We start from the raw sequence: 24508 nt of genomic DNA, 5'->3' as shown, positions 1-24508 counted from the left end.
TTTCTACTGTACAGCAAAATGAATCTGTTATACATATACATATATCCCCTATTTTGGGATTTCCTTCCCATTTATGTCACCATGGTGAGTTAAGCAGAGTTCGCTGTACTATACAGTATGCTTTCATTAGTTATCTATTTTATACATAGTATCAATAGTGTATATATGTCAATCCCAATCTCCCAATTCCTCCCACCTTTCCCCCTTTCCTGGTTGGTACCCATACATTTGTTCTCTACATCTGTGTCTCTATTTCTGTTTTGCAAATAAGATCATTTCATCTCATCTCAGGTGGTCGGGTCTCCTAATCTTGATGGGCTTCTGTGGTCCCTTTAATCTCGCCTCAGGTGGTTTCTTGGCTGCTCCTCCTTTTATTAGCAACTGTTCAGAATCTGCCCTTTGGAACTCAGGGAAGACCATGGAGGCTGGAGTTTTGCCTTCATATAAGAAATGGGGGACATGGGCTTCCCTGGTGGTGCAGTGGTTGAGGGTCCGCCTGCTGACGCAGGGGACATGGGTTCGTGCCCTGGTCTGGGAAGATCCCACATGCCGCAGAGCGGCTGGGCCCATGAGCCATGGCCGCTGAGCCTGCGCGTCCGGAGCCTGTGCTCTGCAACGGGAGAGGCCACAACAGTGAGAGGCCCGCGTACCACAAAAAAAAAAAAAAAAAAGAAATGGGGGACAAAAAAGCTGCCGTGCCCAGGAGCCCCACGGGGTCCTGCTCGGTTTCAGTGTGGAGCACCCCCCATATATCTGGTTACAGAAGTGTTCAGTGAGTGTAGAGAGAAAAGGAGTGTGGCTTTCTTTCATCGTCCCTCTTCAACTGGACCCCTGCAGCTCTGGGCTCAGCAGGAGCATCCCTGCACCCACCTCTCTAACCGCCTCCTCCAGGCTGCTCCAGGCTGTTCTGGTTTCCTGCCCTCAGCCACTCTGAGCCTCCCCGCACCATCCCAGAGTGCAGCTCAGATCACACCATGGGGCTTTACAGACCTTTTCTGAAAGTTTGATGATGAATGGAATTACTGTGTGGAGAAGAAAACTTATATTAGGTTTCTAGGCAAGGGGCTTGGTTTTTCTGGGCCTTAGTTTCCTCATCTATGAAATGAAGATAATGACAGTGCTTTCCTTATCAGATGGACATGAGGAATGAATGAAAACATGCACACAAAGCATGGTGAGCTGGGTCTTCCCTTGGTGGTGCAGTGGTTAAGAATCTGCCTGCCAGTGCAGGGGACACGGGTTCGAGCCCTGGTCCGGGAAGATCCCACATGCCGCGGAGCAACTAAGCCCGTGTGCCACAATTACTGAGTCTGCGGAGCCCACATGCCACAACTACTGAAGCCCATGTGCCTAGAGCCCGTGTTCCGCAACAAGAGAAGCCACTGCAATGAGAAGCCCCCTCACCGCAACTAGAGAAAGCCTGCACGCAGCAACGAATACCCAACACAACCATAAATAAATAAATTTATTTTTTAAAAAAGCATGGTGAGCAGTCAATAAAATCACCTCATTACACGTGTATGTCATTGACAAGTATTTATTAAGCATCTATTGTGTGCTGGGCCTTGATGAGTGATAAGACAGAGCAGTGACTAAGGCTCCCCTTTTCAAATGTATAGTCCATTTGAGAAGTGCATCAGTTGGGATCTTACAGGAAAACAGAAAGGACCCCAGGTATTTCAAACAGAGAGGGATTTAACTGAGGAAATTAGCTGAGAGAAGGTTGCAAAAAAAGGAAGATGTGTTACCCAGTGTCTTAATTCCCCCAGGAGCTGACCCAGGGACAAGGATTTAAGTGCATACAGTTAATTTGGGAGCTGCAGGGGACACTAGCAGGGGGGTGGGGAAGTGAGATAGGGAAAGGAAGGCAGCCAATAGGGGGCAAAACACATGGCTATCACAATGGGTGATTAGTGTTCAATTCCACAGGCAACTCTGGGGTATAAAATACATGCCTCAGAGTCATCCCACATGAGGAGTGAGGGAGCTGGACTATTTAACCCCAACTCCCAAGAATCATTGTTTGAGGGCTCCTGGGGGAAGATGTTAATTCTCTTGTCATTTCTGGCCTGCCTTGAGTGCAGGGCATGTATCTGCCCCCAGGAACAGGGATGGCAGACACTGGCTATTGAAGTGGGCAGGTATATTCTGAGATAGTAGTGAAATGGAGCAGGACCCTGTGGGCCCCACCCAGGTAAAATTATTTTCGTGTCCCCCGTTTCTTATTAGCAGGAAATAGGCTTCATTCAACCTCCTTGACCGTCCCTGAGTTCCAAAGGCCAGATTCAAACAGTTTTTTATCATGGAAGGGAGGGAATACAGAAACAAAAGAGGAAGGTCAAGAAACAATAGTGCAGCCAAGAGACAGGGTCCTAGTTACTCCTCAAGGAATATACATAAACAATACCTTTGAGTTCTTCTGCAGGAACTAAGGTCCCCACCCAGGTGGAGGATGGTAACTTCATGTTGATCACAAGATTCCTAGAACACTCCCCTGTTACCTCACCAACAGCCAATCAGAAGAAATTGGAAGACTCTGACCCCCTCCCCAAATGATTCTCCCTTGAAAAACTTTCATGACTGAACAGAATCTTTGGAGTTGGTTTTTGGACATGGGTCCACCTTCTTCCCAGGTTGCTGGCCTCCTGAATAAAGCAACCTTTCCTTTTCCAACCAATATTTGTCTCTCAAGTATTGGCTTTTGAGTGGTGAGCAGCCAAACCTGGGTTTGATAACAGTAGAGTCTAAGGGCAATGAGTAAAACCCTGCAAGCTCTGAAGAGATGAGGAACCACAGAAAGCCCCTACTATCTGTGTAGGAGTCAGTGCTCATCTGAGCCCACAGTCCGATATTCTGCACTATGGTGCAGCTGTTCCTAAGGCCACCACCCAGTAGAAAGCTGCACTTTCCTACCACTGCCACTTCCTGTCACTACAGGAAGCACTGCCAGGAACAAAATGGCTTCTACCTTTTTCCCGCTTTCTTCTCTGGCAGGAGTGCCTCCCATTGGCAGAATGCAGTTGAAACCCTGCTGGCAAGGGAATCTAGGAAATGCAGTCTGCAGGCTTCCAGGTGGCACAGAGAATACCAAAAGGCACAGAAGGGCAAGTGTGGGGCTGAGTGTCAATGGACAGTGTGTGGTTTCTGTACAATGACAGAGAAGATCACCTGAAGACACTCTCACACAAAACACCTAGATTTGCTGGACAGTATGCAATCAACTTCCTTTTAGATGCATAGCTAAGCTCATGAGAAAGAGGAATCCTCAGGGGCCAAAAAGAAGGAGGAAACTAGACTCAGAACAGTAAGTGTGGAGTTAGTCTTGGGGCTGTCCTGGTGGTGACCGAGTGGCTTGGCTTTTAAAAGCCATCTGGGGATAAAATAGGAGAGGCCAGTGAAGAAGGAGATAGGTATTTGGATCTGAGACTTCCCACAGGAATCCAAAACCCTTGTAAAGCCACACTGTCAGTAAGAGGGTGGGCAAGACAAAAACCCAGGATCAGCCCCTCACTGGCTTAGAAAGCTAACTTTGTTCACCTTGACTTTTGCTCTGAATTGGAAAAGAAAATAATTCTCCCTTGAGAATCCCCAACCACAGGCCAGACCTCCCAGGGTTTAGGATTTGAACTCACATTTTCTTTGTGGTCTGAGAAACCCCAAAGCTGAGAAATTAACCTCCAAAGTGATCTGTGGCTGGTAATATCCTGGGGATGCCTGGTAGAAGCAAGTAAAAGCTGCTCTGGACAGTCACACCCTCAACCCACAGAGAGAGATGAGCTCACAATCCCCGATTACAAAATGCACCATAAACAAATGATACCAAAACAGAAGGATCAACCCCACATAAATCACTAGAAAATAAAATTGGTAGAAATAAATCATTACATTTGAGCTGAAGGAGAAGCACAAAAAGTACAGGGTGTGATGGGAATAGACAAAAATCTAGGGCCAGATGGCTTCACAGGTGAATTCTATCAAACATTTAGAGAAGAGTTAACACCTCTCCTTCTGAAACTATTCCAAAAAATTGCAGAGGAAGGAATACTGCCAAACTCATTCTATGAGGCCATCAACACTCTGATACCAAAATCAGACAAAGATACCACAAAAAGAGAAAATTACAGGCCAATATCACTGATGAACATAGATCTAAAAATTCTCAACAAAAATACTAGCAATTCGAATTCAACAATACATTAAAAGGATCATACACCATGATCAAGTGGGATTTATCCCAGGGATGCAAAGATTTTTCAGTATCTGCAGATCAATCAGTGTGGTGCACCACATCAACAAATTGAAGAATAAAAACCATACGATAATCTCAATAGATGCAGAAAAACTTTTGACAAATTCAACATCCATTTATAACAAAAACTCTCCAGAAAGTGGGCATAGAGGGAACATACCTCAATATAATAAAGACCATATATGACAAACCTACAGCTAACATCATACTCAATGGTGAAAAGCTGAAGGCATTTCCTCTGAGATCAGGAAACAAGGATGTCCACTCTTGCCACTTTTATTCAACATAGTTTTGGAAGTCCTAGCCACGGCAATCAGAGAAGAAAAAGAAATAAAAGGAATCCAAATTGGAAAAGAAGAAGTAAAACTGTCACTGTTTGCAGATGACATGATACTATACATAGAAAATTCTAAAGATGCTACCAGAAAACTACTAGAGCTCATCAATGAATTTGGGAAAGTTTCAGGGTACAAAATTAATACACAGAAATCTGTTGCATCTCTATACGCTAACAATGAAAGATCAGAAAGAGAAATTAAAGAAAAATCCCATTTACCGTCGCATCAAAAAGAATAAAATACCTAGGAATAAACCTAAGGAGACAAAAGACTTGCACTCCGAAAACTATAAGATGCCGATGAAAGAAATCCAAGACGACACAAACAGATGGAAAGATACACTACGTTCTTGGACGGGAAGAATCAACATTGTTAAAATGACTATACTACCTGAGGCAATATACAGCTTCAATGTAATCCCTATCAAATTACCAATGGCATTTTTCACAGAACTAGATTAAAAAAATCTTAAAATTTGTATGGAGACACAAAAGATCCCAAATAGCCAAAGCAATCTTGAGAAAGAAAAACGGAGCTGGAGGAATCATGCTCACTGACCATGCTACAGTCATCAAAACAGTATGATACTGGCACAATAAAAGAAATATAAATCAATGGAACAGGATAGAAAGCCCAGAAATAAACCCACGCACCTATGGTCAATTAATCTACCACAAAAGAGGCAAGACTATAAAAAGGAGAAAAGACAGTCTCTTCAATAAATGGTGCTGGAAAAACTAACAGCTACATGTAAAAAAATGAAACTAGAACATTCTTTAACACGATACACAAAAATAAACTCAAAATGGATTAAAGACTTAAATGTAAGACTGGATACTATAAAACTCCTAGAGGAAAACATAGGCAGAACACTCTTTGACATAAATCGCAGTAGTATTCTTTTCTATCCGTCTCTCAGAGTAATGGAAATAAAAACAAAAATAAACAAATGGGACCTAATTAAACTCAAAACTTCTGCACAGCAAAGGAAATCACAATCAAAACAAAGGACAACCCACAGAATGGGAGAAAATACTCGCAAACGATATGACCGACAAGGTCTCCAAAATTTACAAACAGCTCATGCGACTCAATATCTAAAAAACGAACCACCCATTACAAAAAAATGGGCAGAATAAACATTTCTCCAAAGAAGACATACAGATGGCCAAGAGGCACATGAAAAGATACTCAACATCACTAATTATTACAGAAATGTAAATCAAAACTACAATGAGATATCACCTCACACCAGTCAGAATGGCCATCATCAAAAAATCTACAAATAGTAAATGCTGGAGAGGGTGTGGAGAAAAGGGAACCCTCCTACACTGTTGGTGGGAATGTAAATTGGTACAGCCACTGTGGAGAACAGTATGGAGGTTCCTTAAGAAACTAAAAATACAGCTACCATATGATCCAGCAATCCCACTCCTGGGCATATATCCACAGAAAAACATGGTTCGAAAGGATACATGCACCCCAACGTTCATTGCAACACTGTTTACAATAGCCAAGGCATGGAAGCAACCTAAATGTCCAGCAACAGATGAATGGATAAAGAAGATGTGGTACGTATATTCAGTGGAATATTACTCAGCCATAAAAAAGAATGAAATAATGCCATTTGCAGCAACATGGATGGACCTGAAAATTACCATATTCAATACTAAGTGAAATAAGCCAGACAGAGAAAGACAAATATCATATGATATCCCTTATATGCGAAATCTTAAAAAAAATGACACAAATGAACTTATTTACAGAACAGAAACAGACTCACAGACTTTGAGAATGAACTTATGGTTAGCAGGGGGGAAGGGTCAGAGGAGGGATAGATGGGGAGGTTGGGATTGACATGTATACACTGCTATATTTAAAACAGGTAACCAACAAGGACCTACTGTAAAAAAGTAAATAAATAAAATAAATTAGTTAAAAAAAACCCAAATGATACCAAAACAGAAGTATCAACCCCACATAAATCATTAGAAAATAAAATTGGTAGAAATAAACCATTACATTTGAGCTGAAGGAGAAGCGTGAGAAGTACAGGGTTTGATGGGAGGTATAGGTAAAAACCAGGCTTAGTCAGCATGCTGAGAGAAGGTGTTGCTCTAATGCTGGTGAGAGATGAGGGTCACCTGGGTCAGGATGTGTGTCAGAATAGCATGGTGAGCAGAGTGGAGGAAGAACATTTGGTACGCCCTGTGGGGAGAGTCCTGTAGATTCAAGTTCCCACCACCCTCCTTCCCCACCCCATGTTGTCCTTTGGCCTTTGCAGCCTCCAAGCCCTCCTTCCATGCCCCTCCCCATTCAGTTATCTGAACAGTATCAGTTCAGTTATCATATGTTTACAATCATCATCTCCCTGGTACATCACAACGATCCTATAAATATCATTATATTTTAAATCAATAAATGTATTTATTTATTTTGGCTGTGTTGGGTCTTCATTGCTGCATGCAGGCTTTCTCTAGTTGTGGAGAGCAGGGGCTACCATTCGTTGTGGTGCGTGGGCTTCTCATTGTGGTGGCTTCTCTTGCTGTGGCACAGGGGCTCTAGGCTCACAGGCTTCAGTAGTGTGGCACGTGAGCTCAGTAGTTGTGGCGCATGGGCTGAGTTGCTCCGCGGCATGTGGGACCTTCCCAGAGCAGGGCTCGAACCCATGTCCCCTGCATTGGCAGGCAGATTCTCAACCACTGTGCCACCAGGGAAGTCCCCTATAAATATTATTAATCTCCATGTATTAGAAGAGGAAACTGAGGCTCAGGAAGTTGGTGTCACTGCCCAAGATTTTTTGAGAAGACGATATTTGAGCCGAGACCTGAAAGATGAGAAGCTACTCATGGGAAGGGCTGGAGAAAGCACTGAGACAGAGGAGAGCCACTGCAAAGGCCCTGAGGTGTGGAGCGGTTTAGAATATTCTAGAAATAGGAAGGAGGTCTGTGAGGCTGGAGCTCACTTCTCAGACCAGGGTTACCTGGTGTCTGACTCCTCTTCAGGAATCGCCTCTCTGCTGGTGACTCTGACTTCTCTCTCCAGCTCTGGCCACACACTTGGTGACAGTCTGCACTCAGTCTCTCTGCAAGGGCTATTTCACATTTCCCTGCCCTCCCTCAGACCTGGGGACCAGCGCTCTCACTGTAGAGCCTGAGGCTCCCGCCCCAATTCCTGGACTGGCCTCAAGGGGGCAGCGGTGTACAGAGAATGCTCAGGGTGAGGCTGCCAGCCCAGCCAAGGCCTTCTTCCTCAAGGGCTCTGCTTCCTGCTGTTTCCAGACCAGAAGCAGATTTATCACAAAGTGAATGAAACTTAAACCTCAAAGTCCTTCACTCTGTTAAGCCACTTTCAAGGCCCAGGAATGGGCTCACAGAAATTTTGTACTAATAATTTTGCTTTTTTCCCCTTAAATCTTACAGAGGATCCCAATCTGTATAGCTTCAGATCCCACCACACCTCTCAGGGCTCCAGGGGATTCAGGAGGAAAAGTAAGGTCACTGGTCAACTGCAGTTGAGCCTGTGAGGGCCTGAGGGCTTCCTGGTGGGTTAGGACACTGGTCACAGCAAGTGCCTACCAGCCAACATCAGCTTTCGACCTCTAGGCCCCCACCCTGAGGGTCCCTCACAACCCTGATGTGGCTCTGCCCCCAGTGGGCTCTTGGTCCTTAGCAAGCCACTTTCCTGCCTGGGCCTGGGTTTCCACTTCAAAGTACAGCCAGAATGAAGACATGAATGAGAGAGGTGGCCACCTCAGCTCCTGACGGCTTCTCAGTTCCTGGTTCTGCCTTTCCTGGGGTCTCTGAGATGCCTCAATTTCCTGCTAAGAAATCCCCTTTGAGTGACTGAGTGTGAAGGTGGTTTTCTTGTAACCCAAAGAACTAAGAAGGAGCAAAAGATCTGCTGTATCTTTTAGCAGATTTTTATTGTTGCAGAATGCACTGAACAGAGCCGATGTGGGTTAGGCTGCCCAGCACGCAGACACTGGGACCATGTTGATTGCTCAGTGAGTGGCTCTTCTGAAACCAGGAGGAGGTTTTGTCGACTGAAAAAAAACAATGCACAACTTAAAAGTTGAGGGTTAGGTTTTATTTGGTGGACATTCTGAGGACTTCAGGCCCCAGACACAGCCTCTCAGATAACTCTGAGAAACTGTTCTGAAGAGGCAAGGCAGGGAGCCAGGATATATAGGAGGTTTTGCTACAAAGACCAGGTAGTTGGAACATCAAAATATTACTGTTAATAAAAGAAAACCAGACATCTCAGGTTAAGGAATTTAGAGCTTGTCTATATATGGGAAGAGGCAAGAGTCTGGGCTCACTGAAGTCATTTGATGTGCACCCCAGGTATCTGGGGCCAGCAGCCTGTGCTTTCTCATCCTGAGTCTCCTCGGGGTGCACCGTTGGGGGTGGCTGCAGTAGTTGACTGCTAGATGGTGGGCATTCTTTGTTTCCATCCTAAGTTCCCTCGGGGCTCACCATTGAGGCAGGTATAATGTGATGGCTGGGTGGCTGCAACATCCTTTGTTTACTGATGTGGCAGGCAATATTTTAGTTCACAGGCTGAAGAAAGTTGGAATGGTTGAAAGGATTTGCAAGCTTGAACTAATTTATTCCATTTTGATTTGGTTTGGGCCAGTCTGAGCTGGTTTTATCTGGTTAGACCCCATTTATTACAGGTTCATCAGGCAGAGGTGAGTCTTGGCCTGTTTGGACTAATTTTTGCCATTTGAGCCGACTTAGGCTGGTTTGATCCAGCTGCTCATCCATCACATTGGCAAAAAATATTCAAACTAAGAACCCTTGGGGAAGGATACAATTTGGCAACATCTATTTGTCAAAGCAATTTGATAATAGTTATTAAAATTAAAACCACAGACATTTTTTGGCCTAGCGATACCACTTCTAGAATCTATATCACAGAAAGAGAATGCAAGCATGGAAGGGTTTATGTACAAAACATTTTTGTTGGCAGCATTGTTCATGATAACAAAGCTGGAAACAAAATTCATGTTCATCTAGGGAGGAAGAGTTAATAGCTAAATAAATTGTAGTACCTCCTTACCATGGAATAGAATGTAGCCATTAAAAACAATGAGTTAGAGCTAGATCTATTGATTTGGAAGGATTTTCATGCTGCTTTGTGAGAATAGTAAGACACAGATAAATGTATATTTTTAATATTATTTTTATTAGACAAAAGGCCAAAACTGTATATATATATGATTATATGAGCCTAAAAATACTGTGGAAGGATACATACCACTTTGTTAAGCTAAATTACCTGGGGGGGTGGGAGAGGAAGGAAGGAATGAGGAGAAGAGAGAGGGAGGGGGGAGGGGAACAAAAAGGCTGATTTTTAAAAGATGTTCATGATACAGAGTACACTCTGTTACTGTCCCAGCGATGGGATATTAAGTATATGGGTTTGTTAGACTCATAAACAGATGCATGTAAGGCTGGTCTGAAAACATTAAGGGTTTTCATTGGGGAAATGGACTTTCAAGTGGTTTTCACTTGCTTTTCTTTAACTTTCTGTATTATTTAAGTTGATCACCGTAAGCAGGTACTATTTACATAAACCAAAAAATAAAGAGCTATTTTTATTGTGGAAGAAAAAGGAAAAGAGATACCATAGTCTTCAAAGACTCTCTGCAAGGCTTTTTTTTTTTTTTTTTGCAAGGCTTTTTTAATCTCTGGTCCACAGCTGGGTGAGCAAGAGTTTGGAGGTCCAAGATCACACAACTGAAAGAGGTGGGGGCACTCAAGCCCAGGGTCCCACACTGAAGTCCAGGCCACACCCACTCTCTGCCTTCTGCCTCCCAGCAATGTAAGTTCTGGAATCAGACAAACCAGTGCCATTCGTAGCTGTCACAGCAGGCCAGCCATCACTGTCTCTGAGCAAGGACATGCCTCACATAATTCTGCCCAGTGAATTAATAGAACCACTGTGTCTCTCCATGGTCTGCATTCATGGCTGTGTCATAAAAGTGTTGCCAGCAGCCAGACTTCCTCCTCCGTGACCCTGGGCCCCGCCTGTCTGTGACCTGAGCCCTGTCGAACTAAGTGGCCCTCGTGTGGAAGGTGTCTCCACAAACTGTTTCAGCCGGTTTCAGTCCAAACTGTTTCAAGACAGAGTGGTCTGGGGCTTATATCCTGTCTCCTCTGTGCTCACAGAGCTGGTTTCATCTTGCTGTGTACAGACAGATCATGCAGGGATCAGGCATCTGCTCTGTTCTTTCCAGAGTGTAAGCCAGGGATCCCTCCTGCTTCCTGATTTCTGAGGCAGCTCACGCTGTCTCTGAACACTCATTTCAGAGGCATCCATTGACCTTCCCAAACAGGTAATGAGTGACAGGGAGAAGGCAGCACAGCCAGGTAGGTCCTGCCGTTGGTCCTCTATGTGCATTGGCTCAAAAACCCTGAGAAGTGACATCTGTTAGTATCCACATTTGACAGAGAAGGAACAGAGGCAGAGGAAGGTCAAGTACTTACCCAGAGCAGCCCCAGAGCCATCTCAAACCTTAGGGGTCTGGTTGTAGGGTCCATGACCTTCACTACTACCACTCTCCATAGTAGCTGTGGGACCATGGGCAACTCATCTGAATTGTTGACCTTCAGTTTCCTCATCTATAAAGTAGAGATGAATACCCTGCCCTCCGCCACCCAGTGAGTGTGTACATCCTTGACTCAGCACATAGACTTGGGTCTCCTTGACCCAGTGCCCTTCGTTCCTCTCCACCTGAACCTGCACCCCAGGGCCTGGCTCAGAGTTGGACTATCTCGTGTTTGCTGATATTGCAGTATGCAGGAACACACCCCAGAAAGGCAAGGGCACAGAGGCAGTAGCATCGGGCCTGGCTCCAAATGTGCATTGTATCCATGGTGTGTCTTGAATAAGTCATTTATTCCCTTAACCTCAATTTCTTCATCTACAAAATGGGGCATTAACCTCCCCTCTGCCACATTGGCTGTATTCATGAAAGTACAGTAAGTCCCCTACATATGAACGAGTTACGTTCCGAGAGTGCATTTGTAAGTCCAATTTGTTTGTAAGTCAAACAAAGTTAGTCTAACTACCCAACTAACACAATTGGCTATATAGTACTGTACTGTAATAGGTTTATAATACTTCTCACACAAATAATACATAAAAAACAAACACACAAAATAAACATTTTGGGACTTCCCTGGTGGCGCAGTGGTTAAGAATCCGCCTGTCAATGCAGGGGACACAGGTTCAATCCCTGGTCCAGGAAGATCCCACATGCTGCAGAGCAACTAAGCCCCTGCGCCACAACTACTGATGCCCGCGCACCTAGAACCCGTGCTCCACAACAAGAGAAGCCACCGCAATGAGAAGTCCGAACACTGCAACGAAGAGTAGCCCCTGCTCACTGCAACTAGAGAAAGCCCATGCTTAACAATGAAGACCCAACGCAGCCAAAAATAAGTAAATAAATTAATTAATTTTAAAAAATAAGCATTTTTAATCTTACAGTACAGTATCTTGAAAAGTACAGTGGTACAGTACAACAGCTGGCATACAGGGGCTGGCATTGAGTGAACAGGCAAGAAGAGTTACTGACTGGATGAAGGAGAGGAGGTGGGAGAGGGTAGAGCTGAAGGATCGTCAGCAATAGGAGATGGAAGGCAAGCTGCAATTTCACTCACGCCTGATGTCGATGGCACAGGTTCTGGCTCCTAGCTGGATTCAATTCTATTTACCCTCTTGAAAAACGATCCAGTGATGTCTGGGTAGTAACTTTTTTTCTTGTCATAGGTGACACGGTAGCACCGGATTGCATTCTGAACGGCTGCTGCAACCTTCGTGTACCGTTCTACGTTTAGGTGCTGTGCCTCAAAAACTAACAGTGCCTCCTCAAATAAAGAAAATCCCCTTGCCATTTCCTGCATGGTGAAGCTCTTCGGTTCTTCAATTACTTCTTCTTCCTCTGTTTCTCTTCATCCTTTCTCTGGGCCTCCAATTCCATCAGGTCTTCATTAGTAAGCTCCTTGAGTTGCACAGCAACTGTACTGTACAGTAAAGTACACAAAAGCACAACCACTTGTAGAGGATGCACGCACGTGGCAATGTACACAGACACATGAACTAACTTACGTGATTGGACATGTGAATGCATGTTCGAATCTTTGAAAGTTCGAAACTTGAAGGTTCATATGCAGGAGATTTATTTTACCTATTTGCTGCTTATTGACATATGTAGGAACATGCCCCAGAAAAGCCAGATCAGAAGTCCTGCTTCAGGTGGGGCTGGGCGGGCAGTCTCTGCTCCCATGGGGCATCCTCAGGCAGGAGTCAGTGTGGGATGACTCCTCAGGGATGACTCTCCGTCCAGCCTACCTGCAGAGTCACCCGGGGAACTGAGCCATGGCACCAGGGAACTCAAGGGCCCTGCCCTGAGAGGTTCCTATTCTGCTGTCTGTCAAAGGAGCCCCAAATGTCACTCTGGACTGTGATACCTACTCTCTTTGTGACCTTGAGCAGGTTACATCACCTCCCAGGGAGGAAGGAAGAGGCCAGACCAATGGGAACTGGGGGCATTTGGCCTGGGGAAGAGCTACCTTGGGTGACATGAGCCTTGTCTGCAGATGACTGAAGGACTGTGAGAGGGAAGGGGTTTGTGAGGAGAATGTAGCTCTTCAAGACATTTATTTTTTTTCAAAACTTTAACTTTTCAAAAATTTCAAATCTAAATGATGCCTGGCCCAAACTTCCGAGCACACCTCCCCTCTTTCTGGTTTTTCCCCGTAGGCCATCACTTTGAACACTGTCAGGCATTTCTTCTGCTATTGACCTCGGTATTTCCAGATAACGAGCTTATGATGGTATTTCATGATTTAATGCGTTAAGTATCATATACTTATTTTTTCATGAGGTTCTTCTATATCTCCTCACTTCTCTTCAGTCTTCCTAATATATTTTATCACAATTTTATTTAAATCAGTTACCAACACTTACTTTATTCTGACTATACAAAATATTGTTTATCATTTTTTGCCTATTATTTTAAAAATTATTGGGTATACCTAGAGTTTCTTTTTGGGTTAAACAGATCAGATGGGATCTCAGTAGTCTGAACACCTACTTTTGTCCTGCAGAGCCCACGGTCAACTGACCACACCAAAGATCCCTGCAGACCTAACCATTCTGATCTCACTGGGGCCCTGCTGTCCACGATGGTAACCATGTTGCCTCTGCGGCCAAGTGCTGTTACTTGACCTGTACTATCCTCCAGGACCTCATTTCATCCTTCCCTTTGAAATAAGAAAGTCCATTTCAATGGCAGAATTTCCATCCTTTATCTCTGGCTTAGAGAGTGATTTTCAAAGAAACTACTACTCCTTTTGCTGATGTGATTCTCAATGCATTTCTCAGTCGTTGGAGAAGACATGTTCTCCTGAACCTCTACAGGAAACGTAGTTAAGTGGTGGACGAGGTGCTTGGATGCTCTCCTTAAATCTCTGGATTCCTTCCTCTGTATGAAACCAGGGAATTTATGACATTCAACCTCACTTACCGCAGGCCACCATGGAGTTCATGTTTAGCTAATCAACCAAGCAGACCACTCCCGGAGGTCTGAGCGTGCACCTAGATGGTGACTGCAGGTAAGTGAACCATATGGATAAACTGGTCTGATCTAAAGTTATGTTCCTCCCTTCTGGGTCTAACACCCTCAGTGTCCATTCCCACACAGATTCTACAAGTTTTTGTTCATGTAAATTGATTAAACCTTTAGATTATTTTGGTATGACAGTGTTCTCCTCTAGGGTTTGACATTACTGGGGTGCCCTTGGGGTGTGCTGTTAAAGAATTTGAAGCAATGAGGGGTGGGGGGTGCATGAAGAGATTACTGTCACTTACAACCCTCCTGCAAGGTCATAACAGGGACCTTTAGAGAAATCAGAAACAGCCTCATCAGTGCCAGGAAAAGGGTTAGCTGTGCTGACAAGGGAGGCTTGACATATTCTGTGGGTTTGAAGCACTTTGAGACATCGAAAGCTCCACATACGTCTTTATTACAATTCTTAGGATGCATGTTTTCTCAGTCAATCCTTCAACTTTCATATGTCACCAGAGGCCTGATATAGCTATGAAAATTTGAATCTTAAGTGTACAGATGAATGAATGTATATACACAATATATACATGAATATATATGTATGTGTATATGCATATATAAAAAGGTGAATATATATGCCGATGATCCCCCGCTTGTGAGGGTTTGACTTAAAATTTTTTGACTTTATGGTGGTGTGAAAGCGGTACACATTCAGTAGAAACCATATTTTGGATTTTGAATTTTGATCTTTTTCTGGACTAGCATATTTGGTTCCGTACTCTCTTGTGATGCTGAGCGTGGCAGCAACTGCAGGGACCGCAGCTCCCTCCCACGAGGTCACCAGGATAAACAGCTGATACATTTACAACCATTCTGTACCCACACAACCATTCTGTTTTTCACTTTCAGTGCAGTTCTCAATACATTACATGAGGTATTCAACACTTTATTATAAAATAGGCTTTGTGCTAGATGATTTTGCCCAACTGTAGAATAATGTCAGTGTTCTGAGCATGTTGAAGGTAGGCTGGGCTAAGCTATGATGTTCAGTAGCTGAGTGTATTAGATGCATTTTCAACTTAAGATATTTTCTACTTGTAATGGGTTTATTGGGACATAACCCCATGGTTAGTAGGGGAGGATCTGTAAGTATATTCTGTATTACCACTGGTAGAACCAGATATAAGATATAGGACATTTCCAGGAACCCAGAAGGCTCTCTCACACTCCCTCCCTGCCAGTAGCCTCCTACCCAGAGGAAATGACTCTTCTGACTACTGTCAGAGTAGATTAATTTTACTTGTTTTTGAACTTCATATAAATAAAATCATGAAGTATGTATGTATTGTTATTTTGGGTCTGTCTTTTTTTTTTCTCTACATATGTCTGTGAGATTCACTCATGGTTTTACTATTAGCATTAGTTTGTTCCTTTTCATTACTGTGTAGTATTCCATGAGATATATATGAATTTATTTTCAGTTCTATGATTGATTGACTTTTAGATTGCTGCCAGTTTGATGATATTATAAACTTGCTATGATTTTGTACACGTCTTTTGGTGGACATATTTCAGTTGAGTATTTCTTATTTCTTTTGAGTGTATACTCAGAAATGGAATTGCTGAGTCATAGGATGGGTGTATGTTTAACTTTAGTAGATGTGTGTGTGTGTGCGTGTGTGCGCGCACGTGAGGTAAGGCTATAAATTTAACTGATGTTGTGATATGGCAACTTGCATTCTCAAACTTTTATTTCCTTTATTGGCTCATTCATCTCTTCAGCAGCAAGAGATGGGAGATTCTTTACAGTTTAGTCATAGAAAGTTCCTGATTCTCTGGCCATGTCTTGTGCCAATAAATTATGCCTCTGAGCTTGCCATATTATTTCCCTAAATTCTCTAGGACAGGCAGAAGTTTCTCCACCCCAAATACTGGTATTCCTTCTGCCTTTTGTGCCATTTTATGGCACTAGACAGTTGGTCCCTAAAGCCTTACTTTTCAACGGGAACTTCATTCCAACTGACAGCAGGCAACAATTTAATTAACCACTGCTTCACCATCACACACCATGGCAGTGGCTAGAGTCATTTTTGTAATACTAGCCAGTCCTCATTGCCTTCAGATCAACCTGATAGAGCCCAGGTCATGCTTTCACACAACCGGGCTGCAAGCGAACTTGGCAAAGTTGGTTCCTTGCTTCCACATTGGAGAGACGGGACTTCCAGGAGGGGTGTTCAGAGATGCCGGGCATCCACAAGACACGACAAATATCCCCTATAGGGTCCATATTTAATTTTTAAGACAAAAGGTTTAAGGTCTCTGGTTTAGATGATCTCTAAGGCCCTTATCTTATTATCATTATTGTTAACTACAGTTTAAGTACTTAACCAGTGTCATGAAAGCACTAAACTATGGGCTTTCCATGCATTACCTCATTTACTCTCCATGGTCCTATTAAGTAGATTTTATTATTATCCTGCCTCTCCCTGCCTTGGTTTCATCACCTTAAAATGGGGATAATAACTATAATTACATCCGTAAGATTTTGTGAGTATTGAATGAGTTGATACCTGGCAGGGTGTGTGGTAGTAAGCACTCGATAAAGAATTATATTATCTTCACCTCCCCCATCATCATCATCTCCATTGGGCACATTAAATTCTATGTGTTTAATCACTGAATTATGCTGCCTTTTCATTCCCGGGAACAGAGCCTCTGAGGTCAACAGAACTGGGTTCAAATTCCTGCTCTGTGTTACCAGCTGTATGACTCTGAGCAAGTCTCTTCATCTTTTAGTCTAAATACAATGGGAATACTAAGTCCTCCTCTCTGGTCTCTGGTTGTCTACATATCCATCGTTCCCACAAAACTGGGGATAACTTGCAAAAAGAGAGCCTGTTTCCCCATCTTTCTGCTCTTCCTGGGACTGGCATAATTGTTGGATGTTGGTGAGTCATTCCAGCCATGCTTCAAAGAGACTCAGGACACAAGCCCGACCAGGCAGGCTGAATGAGGTGGAGGCTCAGCTTGGAGAGGGGTCCTTGGTGCTGGGTGCTGTGTTAGTCATGATGTCTCTCTGATCAATCCTGCACTCATCCCCAAGCTAGGAGCCAACATATGGAACTTAGTCAAAGCCCCGGGGAAGACCTAGTGCTGACACATTCTGCTGTCTGTCGTAGGAGCTCTGGGTAGACGGGCTGGTCCCCCAACTCACCATGTGATCTCTCAGCCTCTGTGTTATCTGTGGTGAATCTCTCTGGAACTTTGCTTCTGCACTGGGAAAACCACAGAGTTATATTAGATGGAAATCAGAGGGAGTTTTTGACCCAGAAAAGGACAGACTCAGGGACATATTGATACAAATTTCAGGTCACTGAAGGGGTTCTGTGGGGGCCTGAAAGGGAGGAGGCAGGACCTATAAGAGTCACCCAGGGGCTTCCCTGGTGGCGCAGTGGTTAAGAATCTGCCTGCCAATGCAGGGGACACAGGTTCAAGCCCTGGTGTGGGAAGATCCCACATGCCGTGGAGCAACTAAACCCGTGCATCACAACTACTGAGCCTGTGCTCTAGAACCTGCGAGCCACAACTACTGAGCCTGTGTGCTGCAACTACTGAAGCCTGCGTGCCTAGAGCCCGTGCTCCACAACAAGAGAAGCTACCACAATGAGGAGCCCGCACACCACAACGAAGAGTAGCCCCCGCTCACTGCAACTAGAGAAAGCCTGCGTGCAGCAACGAAGACCCAACACAGCCAAAAATAAAAAATAAAATAAAATAAAAAAGAGTCAACCAGGAAGAGACAGAGTTTAAAGAAAGACCTCATCATCAATCAGAGCTGTTCAAGAATAGGGCTGGCTGCCTCAGGAAGTGGGGTGAGCTCCCTGTCCCTGGGGTGTATGCAAGCAACCTAGTGGGATGATGACCTATTTAGGAAGTTGAAAAGAGGATTTATATACCGAGAGACAGGGAGGTTTGACCACATATCTTTTCAGGTCTAAGATGTTTGGTTTAGAGATTCTGACAATCTAAGAGTGTGTGCATTTAAGAATCTACCTTGTAGGTGTTTCTTATCATACCCTTTCCGTGAGTGAGAATCCTGACGCTTAGAGTAGATAAATTGCTTTCTAGGTTTCTAGATTTGATTCAAACTCAGTCTGGCAGGTTTGCAAGATCTATGTTCTGTCTGTTTTACTCAGGGCTGGACTGAGAGCCACTTTGTAGGTTAGTAATATTGTGGTGTCTCTTTAAGTGAATATTCTTTTTTTTTTAATGGTGCTAATTTTTCTAACTTTCTTTAAATAGATTTTTATTGGAATATAATTGCTTCACAATACTGTATTAGTTTCTGCTGTACAACAAAGTGAATCAGCCATATGCATACATATATCCCCATATCCCCTCCCTCTTGAGCCTCCCTCCCATCCTCCCTATCCCACCCCTCTAGGTCATCACAAAGCTCTGAGCTGATCTCCCTGTGCTGTGCTGCTGCTTCCCACTACCTAACTATCTTACATTGGGTCGTGTATATATGTCGATGTTACTCTCACTTCGCCCCAGCTTCCCCCTCCCCACCCCATGTCCTCAAGTCCATTCTCTAGGTCTACGTCTTTATTCCTGCCCTGCCACTAGGTTCATCAGTACCATTTTTTTTAGATTCCATATATGTGTGTTAGCATACAGTATTTGTTTTTCTCTTTCTGACTTACTTCACTCTGTAGGACAGACTCTAGGTCCATCCACCTCATTACAAATAACTCAATTTCATTCTTTTTATGGCTGAGTAATATTCCATTGTATATATGTGCCACATCTTCTTTATCCATTCATCTGTGATGGACATTTAGGTTGGTTCCATGTCCTGGCTATTGTAAATAGTGCTGCAATGAACATTGTGGTATATGTCTCTTTTTGAATTATGGTTTTCTCAGGGTATATGGTCAGTTAGTGGGATTGCTGGGTCTTATGGTAGTTCTATTTTTAGTTTTTTAAGGAGCCTCCATACTGTTCTCCATAGTGGTTGTATCAATTTACATTCCCACCAACAGTGCAGGAGGGTTCCTTTTTCACCACATCCCTTCCAGCATTTATTGTTTCTAGATGTTTTAATAATGGCCATTCTGACCAGTGTGAGGTGATACCTCATTGTAGTTTTGATTTGCATTTCTCTAATAATTAGTGATGTTGAGTGTCTTTTCATGTGCTTCTTGGCCATCTGTATATCTTCTTTGGTGAAATGTCTATTTAGGTCTTCTGCCGATTTTTTAATTGAATTGTTTGTTTTTTTGATGTTGAGCTCCGTGAGCTGTTTATATATTTTGGAGATTAATCTTTTGTCCGTTGTTTCATTTGCATATATTTTCTCCCATTCTAAGGGTTGTCTTTTCGACTTGTTTATGGTTTCCTTTGCTGTGCAAAAGCTTTGAAGTTTCATTAGGTCCCATTTGTTTATTTTTGTTTTTGTTTCCATTACTCTAGGAGGTGGGTCAAAAATGATCTTGCTGTGGTTTATGTCAAAGAATGTTTTTCCTCTAAGAGTTATAGTGTCTGGTCTTACATTTATGTCTTTAATCCATTTGGAGTTTATCTTTGTGTATGGTGTTAGGGAGTGTCCTAATTTCATTCTTTTATGTGTAGCTGTCCAGTTTTCCCTCTCCCTTCAATAAGCGCCACTTATTGAAGAGGCTATCTTGCCTCCTTTGTCAAAGATAAGGTGCATGGTTTATCTCTGGGCTTTCTATCCTGTACCATTGATCTATATTTCTGTTTTTGTGCCAGTACCATACTGTCTTGATTACTGTAGCTTTGTAGTATAGTTTGAAGTCGGGGAGCCTGATTCCTCCAGCTCCGTTTTTCTTTCTCAAGATTGCTTTGGCTATTCAGGGTCTTTTGTGTTTCCATACAAATTGTAAAATATTTTGTTCTAATTCTTTGAAGGATGCCATTGGTAGTTTGATAGGGATTACATTGAATCTGTAGATTGCTTTGGGTAGTATAGTCATTTTCAAAATATTGATTCTTCCAATCCAAGAACATGGTATGAATATTCTTTTTTAAAATATATTTTGAGATATTCACATACCACACATTTCACCCATTTAAAGTGTACAATTCTCTGTTTTTTTTTTTTTTGTATCTTCACGGTGTTGTGCAACCATTGCCACAATCTAATGTTTAAATGTTCTTGTCACCCCAGAAAGAAATCCTGTATACATTAACAGTCTCTCCCCATATCTAAGAAACCATTGCCTAATCCAAGGTCATGAATATACTCCTATCTTGTCTTCTAAGAGTTTTATAGTTTTAGCTCTTATATTTGGGTCTTTCATCCATTTTGAGTTAACATTTATGTATGGTATGAAGTAGCAGTCCAATTCATTCTTTTACATGTGGATACCCCATGGTTCCAGCATTAAATAAATGTCCCTTAAATATTTGTTTAACATTCATTCAGAGGAAGTTGTACAGAGAGAGGGTAGAAGTATGGGCCTGCTGGTAACAGGGGGCCCTGCTGGTGACCCCGCCTCTCCCTTCTGTCTTAAGCAATTCAGCTCTGCCCAAACGTGCAGTCTTTCTTGCAAAGCAAAAGCCCTGCAGTTTACCACCCCCATCTGCTCCTGAAGCCAGGGTGATTATGAGAAGGGGTTACATGAGTGTCACCTCACCCCATGTGACCTACCAAAGTTTGACTTCCAATCTCTTACTGAGTTTTGGTGACACTCAGTTTTCTTCTCTCCCTTCATTTCCTGGGTGTTTTGGTGCCTCAGCGGCTGAGCTGACCCACTCTTGAATTAACCCTGAACAAATGATTCCTGTAAGCAAAAGAAAGCATGATTTGAACATGTGATGGAAGAGTGTTCCCAGCAAAAGGAACACACAAGCCAAGAAAGCAAGCACTGCAGCTCTGGAGAGAGAGCGCAGACATCACCAGGGTGGCGTGTATAGCTGGCGAGGCTGGGAAATGGACAAGGAGCATCCCTCGGGGTTGTGCATTTAGGAAGAAAGGGGGAGCTGGTACAGAACTGAAATCTTCTCCATCTGCAAGTGTCTAGCTCGCTCGAGATCAGGTCTGGATTTGAGATCATCTTATTAGAAGGGTTCTTTGTATGCTGGATGCCACATTTTGCACCCCCCTCCCCATTTTCACATCTGTAATATCAGGCTTACTTGACTTGTATTATACATTGACTTTGAAGCCCAGCAAATTCCCACCTCCTTTCTTCCACCGCTACATTCCTTTCTACTCCTGGGGCCCAAGCTTGTTCCCACCTCTGAGCCTTTGCACCAGCAGTTACCAACACCTAGAATGCTCTGCCCAGTATTGGCCTGGCTGGCACTTTCTCATCCTCGAGGTCTCAGGTAAATGTCTCTACCTGTAAGGAGCCTCCTACCACCTGTGATCATCCTGGGTCTGCTTGCCCCCCTCCCCATCCATTCTCTGTCCCTCCCTGACTCTGTCCCAACTCCCAGGGGGCTGGCTTCTGGCAGGGGTCAGCCACTGGGGGGCACTGTCATGAGGCTGGGAGGCCATGGGAGAAACCAGGCTGTGTCTCCTCCACCTCTCTGTCCCAGGTAGCTTCCTAGGCAGTGACTGTGCCTCCATGGTTCCAACTTCCACAAAGTGACCTCCGACTCCGGTTTGGGGAACATCACTTTTGTCTTTGCCCCTCCAGTCCAGGCATGGGAATAACTTCCTGCCAGGATCCAGTTTGCTTCACTGTTCCCTGTTTGGCCCTCAAGTGCTCCATCACCTGTGGAAACAATCCTCTGCATTAAATTGTCTCTGTTGTGAATAGCTGAAGTGGCTTTATTTTCCTGCTTCCTAACTGATCTGCCTCCAAGCTAAATTGTGTCCCCAACTGTCTTCTTGAGTTCAAGAGACACAAGGCCTTCCTCCTCAAGCTGCTTCAGGGGTAGGACTGAGGGCCCAGGTTCTGTATCCCTGAGATCCTCAGTACTTCTGCCACCCAGGTCTGGGCTGAGCAGCAGTCAAGAGAGACCCAGGGACCACACAGGTGGGCCCAGGCTGAAGGAGGAGGGGCTGCCTGGGCTGGCGGAGGCAGTTGGGAGAGACAAGCAGGTGACAGAGTGAACCCTGGAAGCCTGCATGGGAAGGTAGAGAGACAAGGAGATGAGGGGCCCAGGTGGTGGGTGGGAAGGGCGTGGGAGGAGGGGGATGTGGTCCAGCCCCATGGCCTGATGGGATGTGATTGACTTTCCCATTTAGAGAGATTTTCAAAGAAATATTTAAACCCACAGAGAAAGGCAAGAATCTGCACATAGGCAGAGGCCAATACATCCTCCAGGGCAGTGGACCCGGAACCAGAACCCACCCAGGATCTGCAGCATGCGGAGGTGGCCTGAAGGCCAAGTCCACCACCAGCTCACCAGGGGAGTTTTGGCCCTTTTCTCCTTCTGGTCTCTAAGCTTTCCCATGTACAGGATGGGAGAAGAGGTGGAGAAGGAGCCTATGTCCCTTCTGGTTCTGACAGGGCTCTGATGGTCACACATTAGCAGGAGTCTGAGCTTCACTCACGTACCTGTCACTGTGGGCAGAGCAGGGGTAGGAGAGTTACCATGGCTTGTGGGGGAACAGTTTCCGGTTGGGCTCCACTGCTTCCCGGAGACCTGGTCGGGGCCAGCTCTATCCATATGGATTTGCCTAGAGCCGAGAAGTCGGGGTCAGGCACATGGCCTCACAGGTCTCAGTGCAGGGCAAGGTGGCAGCTGTCCTCACCCCAGGCTGGCGACACCCCGCATGTTGGGTAGGCAACACACCAGGAGCGTCTTGTCCAGCATTAATCCAGGTACTGAGCTCGTCCTGGTGCTGAAGTTGCAACCCCATGGGGGTCACCCATCCGACACAGATTCGCTTTGTCCAGCGTCCCATAAATGTGTAGCTGGCTCTGGGTGGAATTTGCCTCATAAGCTGCTATGAAGACCCCATGACTGACCCACATAAAGTACTCAGAGTAATGTCTGACACTTATTTAGGGCTTAGTAATATTGGCCATTCTTGTTGCTATTATCATGATTACTGGTATATGCTGGCACTTGGCTAAACTCTTTTCATCTCATTTAATCCTCACGACCACCTGCTGGTTTATCGCCATCTTGAGGCCCCCAGAGGTGAGGTCATCTGCCCAAGAACTTACAGCATCTAAGAGGCAGGGCTAGAAGTCTGTTCCAGCTGAATCAGTCTGGGGTGAGAGTAGGTGGGGGTCTCTGTAAAAGCCTGGACTTTACTATCTTGTTTGGAATCACAGATGGGATTAATGAGGCTCTAGAAGTTAAGGGATTTGTCCTGGTCCTGCAGCAAGTTCCTCCCTCCAATCCAGGCTCTACCTGTTGCCCCTTCCTAGATGTTTAAGCTCCCGGAGCCTAAGGGGGATGGGAGGCAGGGGGCATTGACCCCTGGTGGGAGGGAAAAGGGTTGGAGGCCGCAAGTGAGCAGAAGGCCAGGCAGGGCTGGCAGAAAAGAAGAGTCAGGGCAGGAGCCGGCTCCTTGCTGAACTGCCTTCCTGGAATGGCAAGGAGGCTCTGGTCACAGCACAGAGGAGGGGTGTGAGCCTGCAGGAAGTGACAGCTGACATCCTAGAGGGTGGGCGGCCCCAAGGTGTTGGCTTCAGCCTGGGAGGGATAAGAGGTCACAGAGACCTCAGCAGCCCACATGGAGAGGGAGGGCGGGCCCAGGGAGGAGGGACGTGACTGGACACTGAGTGATGCAGATAGGCTCACTTTTCCGTTTGGAAAAACTTCCAGCGAGGTATTTAAATCTGCCGTGGAGGGCAGAGGCGCAGCACCAGGAGAGACCAGCTCTTGCTCTGAGGCAGTGGAACCAGCCCGTGTTTAGAGTCTGAGGTCCTGATTCTACCCCCCTCCAGGTTTGCTGAGTCTTCCGGAGACCTCTGGGCCCCTCGGTGTTTCCATCTGTGAAGTGGGAAGGGTGGACGCCGGTTCCCAGGGTCCCTCTACTCTGATTGTCTCTGATGTTCACTTATAATTGGAGTCTGACTTCACCTGTGATCCTGTCGGGTGGGTGACAAAGGAGGGTTAGTTCTCGGGGCCTGGGAGGTGTGGGCTGAGCAGGCAGGGCTGGCCAAGGTTTGGAGGGACAGCCTGGGGTGGTATTTGCCCTGGCCCCTGAGATCTGGGCTGAGTTCTGCTCTTCCCATGGGATTTACCCGAAGCCCAGTCGCCATAGATCCTGGCCCCCTGGGTTGTGGCTGGGGAAGCAGGCCACAATAGGCACCAGGTGAGTCTGCGTGTGGCGTGGGGGGCATGGGTGCAGTCCCAGCTGTGGAAGCAGAAGGCCTCTGGCTGCAGGCCACCCTCACTTCG

At 45.0% G+C, this 24508-nt stretch overlaps 1 pseudogene across 1 annotated transcript in view; it reads right to left on the bottom strand.

Annotated features, from left to right (window-relative positions):
* The window catches only part of LOC308605436 (methylosome protein WDR77-like), a 524245-nt pseudogene that overhangs the window by 58114 nt on the left and 441623 nt on the right, over positions 1 to 24508 (bottom strand). The gene's annotated exons all lie outside the window — the stretch shown is intronic.

Source organism: Mesoplodon bidens (genome assembly GCF_964165515.1).
Source record: "Mesoplodon bidens genome assembly, chromosome: 2".
Classification (NCBI taxonomy): Eukaryota; Metazoa; Chordata; class Mammalia; order Artiodactyla; family Ziphiidae; genus Mesoplodon; species Mesoplodon bidens.
This window is presented reverse-complemented; position numbering and strand designations above follow the sequence as displayed.